At 40.5% G+C, this 9,689-nt stretch overlaps 1 long non-coding RNA gene across 1 annotated transcript; it reads right to left on the bottom strand.

The window, feature by feature from the left end:
* Nucleotides 1-4,727: 4,727 nt before the first annotated feature.
* On the bottom strand, nt 4,728-8,467 carry LOC115298039. The gene is made up of 3 exons (XR_003911574.1): nt 8,411-8,467; nt 5,134-5,296; nt 4,728-4,775 (listed from the first exon to the last, which is right to left on the bottom strand). It is a non-coding gene; the product is annotated as an uncharacterized LOC115298039 (long non-coding RNA).
* Between the last annotated feature and the right edge of the window lie 1,222 nt (nt 8,468-9,689).

The following is a 9,689-nucleotide window of genomic DNA, read 5'->3' as shown; positions in this document are numbered from 1 at the left end:
GTCTCAATTTAACCACTTTGCATGTGAACATTCACTTTTCTCAGCACTATTTATGGAAGAGATGATCATTTCCCTCTTGAGGATTCTTGGCTCCCTTGTCAAATATTAGTTGACCATTTATGTGTGGGTGTATTCTGGGCTCTAAATTCTGTTTTGTTGGTCTATGTGTTTCCGCCAATACCATATTGTTTTGATTACTACGGCTTTGTAATGCAGTTTGAAATCAGTCCTTTCAAATTTGTTTTTTCTCAGGATTGCTTTGGTCATTTGGGTTATTAAGTGGTTCCATACAAATTTTAGGTTTTTAAAAAAAATTTCTGTAAAAAATGTCTTGGCATTTTGATAGGGATTGCACTGAATCTACAGATAGCTTTGGCTTTCTCTTTCTCTTATAATCACACTCTTAACATTAGACCAACTTTTATGTCAGATTGTTGCTTTACCTTGTCTTTATGGATGAATATTAAAATTACAGATTTACAAATAAGCAACCATCTACAAAAACCTATGTAACATTCCATGACCTCCAAAAATATATGTAAGTATTTTGGCTAAATGGTGACAATTTATTTTGGAATTTCTCACTTTATCTAGGAACAGGCACTGATACAGTTAATGATTTCTAAAGTATGCCATTCTGGAATTGGCCTGTAGTCTTCCCGTCTTCCCACTGGATACTTGAATAGAACCAGATAGATAGACAGTAGTTGTGGGTCAGAGTGATAAAATGCCTCGTAACAGCTTGGGAGTTGTGAAACTGAGGGCTATTATCTTAGTTTCATATCATTTCCCCTTCCTTCTAATCGTGATATAGGAAATATATGTTTTCCAGTTAATAAATTAAAACCTTCTCTACTTCAATCATTTTGGGTTTTCATAACATCCCTGGAGATAAATGGAGACAACTAACAGAGGCAAGAAAACAAGTCTAGAAGCATGACAAATTGTATAGGAGGGAAGAAAATAGGGAAGAGAAATAGGGCACTCTGATGCCATACTCATTTCAGGAGGACTGGTAGCTGAGATAGAACTGACAGCCAGTAGACTTAGGAGCAAAGAGCTACTTCTTGGGCTTTTTGAGCATGATGCGCTTGCCCTCCCCTCTAGTTCTATTACCACCAAAAAGAAAATCATAATACATGGCCCCACCAGTCAGGATTTAGTCCCCAAAGATATAGAGAGAAGGGTAAGAAAGTGAACACACCGAAACCTACATTTCAACTGATACAGAATTGGCAGTTGACTCATAATGTTGTAGCATTTAATAGTATATGATTAGTTGTGTTTGAAGGAGTTAACACTTATATATTCTTTACCAGCCTTAACAATGTTCTCTTATCACCTACAAAAACTACTTTCTAGAATGAAGATTCCCTGTAGCCCAAAGCTCAAAAGTATCAGTCATACTGAGAAGAAGAGTAAAGGGGCCCCTGGGTGGCTCAGTCGGTTAATCTTCCAACTTCAGCTCAGGTCATGATCTCACAGTTTGTGGGTTCAAGCCCTGCGTCAGGCTCTGTGCTGACAGCTCAGATCCTGGAGCCTGCTTCAGATTCTGTATCTCCCCCTCTCTCTGCCCCTCTCCTGCTTATGCTGTCTTTCTCTCTCTCTCTCAAAAAATAAATAAAACATTAAAAAAAAAAGAAGAGTAAAAACAAGCCAACACACTGCTGTGCACTTGGTTCTGGTTCAACAATCCATTATCTTTCAAATGTTCATGTTGTAAGTCAGGTTCTTCAGGAAGCAGACTCAGAGAATATACTGGGTAGTACTCTGCCTTTGGAGGAAGGGAAGGGAATAGGCTTGGGGAGAAAGAGAGGACACACTGTGATACAGTCCCCACAAAGGCGTCAGAGCCCTGTGACCTTTATCAAAGGGTCCTTGGAAGATCTCTGAAGCTGGACCACCTCTGCAGAGTTGTCCTCAACTGGGGCCAGGGGACTGGGATTTTATACCAGTTTGTGACCAGTCATGGGATATGGGTGGCCCTAGGGATGGGTATGACTGTGAGTGAGGTGGATCTCTAGAGCAAGTTTTAGAGAGGCACTCAACTGTGAGTGGAAAGTGGTCAACACTGCCAGTAGTGAGGGAATGAGTGTCTCATACGGGAGGGTGGATTTGGGCAGTGCACCACAGCATTCACCACAGTGCAGATAAAAGGTCTCAACAAAATAGACTTCTCAGATTTTTCAATCCTTTCAAAAGTTGCCAAAGTACATTAGGGTGATAGAGACTTCAAAGAGAGCCCTAAAGTGTCTAGAGACAGCAGATTTCTTAGAAAACATAAGGCAAGGCTCTTGTTTAGAACCTCTGTACTCAAATCATCAAATGAATGGCTTTCCCATATATGAGATAGTAGCAAGAAAACAGGGTCTTTTCTGGGTTTTGATGTGTAGGGTGGTGGGGGACAGAAGTAGGAGTACAGCTGCCTCCATCACAATCTGCTTGAAAGAATAAAAGGGTTTTGGCTTCACCCTCACCACCCCAGCTTGAGTCCACATTCTTAGAGGATGAGCTAAAGGTTGCATTCTGGATCTTTCTTTGTAAAAAAGGGAGAGATCTGCTGCCAAGTACAGGAGCACTAGAGCCTTGAAATGGACTCCAAAACCCAGTACTGGATTTGGAACCATGCCTTATATGGCATGGCTGTGCAGAGCCTCGTCAGGGAGCGAGGGGATCATCGTGGCATTGCCTATGATAATCAGGGGCTCTCTGACATTCAGGAGGTGAAGCAAGAAGATATGTGTGCCTAATGTTGAAGAAATGCATTTTTATGTCTGTTAACATTTATGGTGTCCGATTGAGTGGGTTAGCAAAATAAAGACAGATGGCAACAGATTAATGCGAACACTTACAATACCTACAAGATTGTACCCACTCCAGCCGAAGCTCTTGTGCTCAACTTCCTCTAAAACTCACAGTCAAATGTCACTTAGTGACCCTGAAGAGAAGAGCAATTTATGATGGATCAGGAATCAGGATTAGCCATACATTTATCATGGAATGAGGAATCAGAAACTTCATTTAATGTATAACTGTGATGTTTGTCCGGGGCTGGTGGATCATTACTTTGCAATCACTCCTTGTGTTAGGAAGCAGGAATTGATTAGCCTGGGGTCATTAAGTCCATCCCCTGCCTCCAGGCTGTACAGTTAGTGTAAATGGTTCCAGCTGGATATGCCTTTATGCTATTCTTAAGGAGCTCCTGAAGAGGAAATTACGAGATGTCCCAGAGGAGCATATTGTGAGGGTCTCACAGCCTCAAGTTCCAAGAAGTTCTCTTCCATATTTAAGGAGCACTGGATTAGGGAGTCGTGAAACCTGGAGTCTCATCAGCTCTGATATTTAGCAGTGGTTAGTCCTGGTGGGGCAGTGGGGGGGAGTAGCTATTTTTTGACTTAATTTTTTCATCTGTAAGAAGAGATTAAAGATTCTTCCAGACACTCCCAACACCTCCACAAGACTGTGGGGAGCACCAGAGGAGGCAGTGAGATGTAGAACACTGTTGGATTTCTAAACTAGGTTGAGATTTACCAATTCAAAGGTACAAACAGAGATCAATTAGATACAATTAAGGACTGATCAGGCCATGGGGAAGCAGATGCCATTAAGAGTGAAAAGCCCCTTCAAATTTAGATCGAGAGAACAGATCTAAGATGTGGAGTCAATCATGCTTGTAGTTGAATATAAGGTACATTCAACTTGGCCATGTTCAAGCCTATTGCCCTCATCACAATGTGATACCAAAGGTTAAGTTATCTGGTGCGGGGGTTGAAGTTGTCATTGTTGGGTTCAAGTACCATTTGGAATGAGTTTTGTTTCTAGCTTTAAGACGCTCGGTGACCTGGAGTGCACTGTCCTGTATTCGGCTGAATCCAATTACTAGTAGGATAGTGTGGGTTTGGTGTTGAACCAGAAACCCACCCACTCACTGCACATGTGTTTTCATATCACATAGTGAAAAATACCTTGTAGCTTCAAGCCTCTGATAAATGGTGGTAAATTTTTCCAACGTTGGAATTTTTCTAATGTCTGATAAATGTCTTTCATAATTCACCACAGCTTTTTGAGCACAAGAGAACATTCATTATAAGGCAGAGATATGAATTTTCCCTGTATATGCCTTCTGACATGACCCCACCTTTGCTTTGCTGGCATTTGAGTCAAGGCCGTTTTGTTGTTACTGCCCAATGGGCTCTGCGGCGGCCCTGGAAGAGTTGTGACCCTCTCTCCCTCGACACTTGGACACAATTTGTCCTGTCTTTTTCACCCTTGGAGAGCCTCACAGCTGGTCTGCATGATACCCGATATCATTTTTATGATAAATGAAGGCCTTTCTTAAAGCGCAGTATCTCTGTCCTGCTATGGTGAACGAAATGCCTCCTCCAAGGACAATGCACTTCCTATTAGCTACAGCTGTTGCAATGCCATTTCTGCTCTTTGATTTTTGCCTTTCCTCCAAGTTTGGGTATATTTCTTTTTTTCCTTTTCTGTTTGACTCCTGGGGCTTTATAGAAGAGTTTGTTTGAAGCTCCTGTCTTCCAGAGGCTTTTTAAAGTTGCTTTGTTTTTGTTTTTGTTTTTGTTTAAGTAACGAGTGGAGGCTTTTAAAAACAACAAATTGTGAAGATGGAAAAATAACTTAACAGCACATGATATTAGTATTTAACAATACATAGTAGTATTAAGAAATAGTACTTAATGATACATAATATTATCGCTTACCAAGTACTTCCATTACTATGATTAAGCCTGATTTCACTGATGCTCACAACGGTGCTGCAAGGTAGACAAGGAAAAAGGTCAGAAAACTGGGCTCCATGAATTTGGGTGTTTTGTTCATCTTCTTACTTCTTGCAAGCAGTGGTGTCAGTATTCAAATGCAAGTCTTTGGATTATTTATCCCATGTCTTTTCAACTTGATCCCAGTGTTCGGTTTTAAATGAAACTTAATGATGATATGTATTTGACACATTTAATGACACAAACATTGGTGGGTGGGGCTGGCTGGCCATTAGGCGGCCATGGTAAGTTACATATCAGAAGAGAGTGAGTGTGTTTAGGTACAACATTAATATTCATAAGGGTGGCTGGGGAATGAGCAGAGAAGGAGGACCAAAGAGGGTGTAATTCCAACCATTCTCCCTAGCAGCCTTCAGGAGTGCAATTTCAGGAGGGTGCAATCCTGTGTCAAGCCAGTTCTGGTGCCCAGGCTTGGGAAGTGAGACAAGGCAGAGGCTGGGGGGTGGTAAACCTCTTCTCTTTCACAGCACTTGCTTTGGGAGTGCCATCTATCCATTCTGGAAGACAAAAAAAGAAAGTGTATGAATCAGAGAAGCTTATTTTAAGGTTTAGTAGGTGACTAAAATATCAATTTTATATCTGTGATGGTTCATTTTTTGAATCAGCTTGACTGGGCTATAAGGTACCCAGATATTTGGCCAAGCACTATTCTAGGTGTGTCTATAAGGGTGTTTTGGAGTTTACACTTGACTCATAAAACTGAATAAAGCAGATTGCCTTTTCTAATGTGGGTGGGCCTTATTAAATCAGTTGAAGGCACAAATAGAACAAAGGCTGACCCTCCCCCAAGTAAGAGTGAATTCTTCCTGCCTGACCCCCTTTTGAACTGAAACATCAGCTCTTGCCAGTCTTCAGACTCAAGGCAGAACATCAGCCCTTCCTGGGCCTCAAGCCTGCCAGGCTTCTGACTGGAACTTTCCTCTTGGCTCTCCTAGGCCCCCAGCTTGCTGACTGCAGATCTGGGGACTTCTCAGTCTCCATAATCATGTGAGCCAACTCCTTATAATAAATCCCCTTCTATCTATCTATCTATCTATCTATCTATCTATCTATCTATCTATCCATCCATCCTGTTTGTTATGTTTCTTTGGAGAACCCTGACTAATATAACATACCTCCCATGAGACAGGTGGTAAGTGAAAATTATGGAAGTTTGGGGGAGGGGAGTTGGGGTCCTAGAAGAGAAGATAGTCTAGAAACAGGAGACCAAAATACAGAAGGAGCTGCATTCTCCATACCGTGTATGGGTGCAATTTCTCAGCATTGCCGTGACCTATCAGAGCAGGAAGGCTGATGGGGAGGGGGTAAATGGAAGGAGCTGAAGAATGAAGGCAATTTTGGACCATGAACAAGGAGGCCTGGCCTGGGTTCCAAGCAAGGGGTTTGGGCAGCCCCAGGACGATATGAAGTGTGGGAGGTGAGGAGAATTAGAGAAATGTAGAGAGGCAGAAAGGGTGAGGGAGAGCCATTCTGAGAGGATGAGAGAGAGAGAGCATCTCCAAGACTCTGAACTTTGCCTTCAGACACACCTGCTTGCTCCCTTCCTAGAGATTAAGGCAGTACCATTTTACTCTATCAAAATTTCTCTTATTTTATCTCAATCCAGCAAACACTTGCTTATTCATCTGCTCAACAAATATGTTTTGAGTGCTTACTCTCTCAGACACTGTTCTAAAATACTGGCAACATAGCAAAGAAACAAAGAGACAAAATTCCCTGCCCTCCTGGGGGTTCCATTCTTATGGTATGTCATGGCTTTGGGCTATCCATTGTAGACAAATAAATATCTACCTTCCTGTACCTCGGATCATGGCTCCTGCTCTAGTCAAATCCCAAATTCTGAACAAACATGACACCCCCTCTCTGAAGGAGCTTATAGTCCAATAGAGTGATATACACATGCATATTAATGATAACAGCATAATATGACACATGGGAAAAGGTTTAAGGGAATGAGACTCAATCCCTCCTAATTTTATTTGAACTACTTTGAAATATTATCCTTAAAATGTGACTATATAGTGCCTAACAGATTACACATGGCATTTGACATCTATTTTTTCATGTTCCAAACAATCCTTTAAGTGAGATAAAACAGGTATTATTATATGAAACCTTGAGACAATGAACGCTCAAATGTTAGTGGTCCTGTTTTTATGCAGGAATCTGCATTTCCCTTTCTGTCACACCAAACAGCTTATCCTGCCTTTCCTAACCTCTCTCACTGGCAGGAGAAGTGAAGTGTTGGGTGCAGAGCACTGGGTAAGCCAGTGGCAGTGAGCTGATTCTGAGGCGCTACTAATCACCACTAACCAGGTGGGTGCAAAGGGTAGTACAGTGTGGTGGGTGAGGAAGTGGTATTTTGTGCTGTAATTGGCCATGCATGCCCAATTTATGTACAATGCAGTGTGAGGGAGGAGTGTTATATGGTATTAAACATTTCTAGGGAACATTTCCGCTCCACCGACAGACAACCTTTAATGTGCGTAGATGTATGGCTCTTTCCTGTCAAGCAGATCCCACAAAGGGGAGGCTGAACAGTGGGAATTGAAGGCAGCTTGAGAGAAAGGGACAGGCTTCTTTTGGAAAGTTTTCTTTACGTTTCCCAAAACATGGAAACAGGTGTGTGTGTGTATGTGTGTGTGTGTGTGTATGTGTGTGTGTGTGTGTGTGTGGTGCATGTAGAGGGAAGTGGTGTAGAGAGGGTTAGTAAAGCTTTGACATTGAATCAGAATTTCTAGTGGAATTCTGAAATTTCCAGGTTATTCTGATGGGCAACCAGGTTTGGAAGCTACCATTAAGTCTCACGTGTAGTGTATGGCTTGACTAAGTCTACTGAACTTAGTATCCAAACAGTGACCATGCTTATATATTACTCAGAACTTGGCAAGCCCCATACATGGTGAATGTACATGGGACACCCTACTTGTAGTAGGTAGAATTCTTAGACAACCCTAGTGACACAAGTCGGGTATGTTCCTCCCCTCTTGAGAGCAGGCTGGGTCTGTGACTATGTGAGATAGGCACTCCCTTGATTGGGTTCCATGGCACAGTAAAGGTGAACGGATTTTACAGTTGGGATTAAGATCCCCAGTCAGCTGGCTTTAAGTTAATCAAAAGAAGGATTATCTTGGTTGGACCTGACCTAATTAGATGAGCTATTTAAAATAGAGTCTAGAAATCAGAATCAGAAAAAGCAACAGAGGTGCTTTTCTATTAGCTGTGAAGAAGGAAACTTCCTTGTTATGGAAAGGGTGGAGTCTCTAGGAGCTGGAGGCCTCAGTCCTATAACATCAAGGAATTGAATTCATCCAATTAACTTGGAAGAGGACTCTGAGCTCCAAATGAGATCTGCAGCCTCTGCGGACACCTTGATTTTAGCCTGGTGACACACCAAACAGAAGAGCCAACCCAACAATGCTTGACCCCTGACCTATGGGAATTGTGAGATAATAAATTTGTGTTGCTTTAAGCCTCTAAGTTTGTGGTAACTTGTTATGCAGTAATAAGAAAAGTAACACAAATATCAAAGTCAAAATAAAGATTTTGAAGTGTGTGGATCATATCGATTTAAAAATTGTAATACATTTTAACTTATCAATATTTCTCACACATGTGCACATGCACGTCATGGGATACAGGTGAGTGGAGATTCGATTACAGGCATGTCTGATGCTGAAACTTTGCTTGTTTTTTTTTTTTTCGGTGTATTATTCTTTTCCACCTAGAATACATAAAAAAGAAAGCACACATGATATAGTACCAAGATTTTTGTAAATCTGTAGCCCTTAGCAATCACTACCCATTCCCCCCTTCTGGATTTGTGTGTTGTGGACATTTCATATTCGGGGAATTTGTTTTCTGTATGCCATATGTCTTTTCCATTCCCATTTTTTTCTGCTAATGACTTCTGTGTCAAATAAGTATTTTCTAGTGTGACATTTTAATCCCTTTGTTGTTTCCTTTACTATATTTTTAGAATCATTTTCTTAATGGTTGCCACGAGGAGTAAAATTAACATAATAATTTAACACATTTTAGTTTATGTTAAATCAAATCAACTTAATTTTGATAGCGTACAAAAACTTTGTTCCGAATCACGTTCCCACCCTTCTCCTTCTTCATATTATTGTCATAAGGATGACATTTTTATATATTTGTCTAATAACAGCTATAATTATTTCCTAAGGTAGTTTTATTTTAAGTCTTATTGAAAGAATTACAAACAAAATAAATTTATGTTATTTTTTTATATTTATCTCTGTAGTCACCTTTACCAGTGCTCTCCATTTCTTCATGTGGATTTGTTTTACTGTCTAGTGTCTTTTTGTTTCATCATAAAGGGTTCCCTTTAGTATTTCTTATAGGTTATGTCAGCTAGTGACAAATTCTCTACCTTGTTCATCTGGGAATGTTTAAAAATTTTTTTTTTAGTTTTGAAGGATAGTATTCTTGGATATAGAATTGTTGCTTGATAAGTCTTTTCCCCCCATCTAGCACTTTAAATATGTTACTCACTTCCTTCTGGTCCTTATGATATTTTATTAAAAATAAAATATTAATCTTCCTGGTGATTCCTTGTACATGATGAATCACTTCACTCTTGCTGCTTTCAAGATTTTCTCATTGCTTTTCAAAAATTTCATTGCATTGTATCTAGGTGAATGATTTCTTTGAGTTTTTCCTAGGATTGAGCTTCTTGGCTGTATGAGTTTTTCATCATATTTGGGGAGTTTGGGCCATTATTTCTTCAAGTATTTTTTTCTGCTACTTCCTCTCTCCTCTTGTACTGGGACTCCCAGTTTGCATATGTTGACACCTTTTTTGGTGTGCCACAAATATCTGAGACTATTCGTTTTCCTTCATTCTTTTTTCTTTCTGTTTCAGACT

The sequence above is a fragment of the Suricata suricatta genome, chromosome 8, assembly GCF_006229205.1.
Source record: "Suricata suricatta isolate VVHF042 chromosome 8, meerkat_22Aug2017_6uvM2_HiC, whole genome shotgun sequence".
Classification (NCBI taxonomy): domain Eukaryota; kingdom Metazoa; phylum Chordata; class Mammalia; order Carnivora; family Herpestidae; genus Suricata; species Suricata suricatta.
This window is presented reverse-complemented; position numbering and strand designations above follow the sequence as displayed.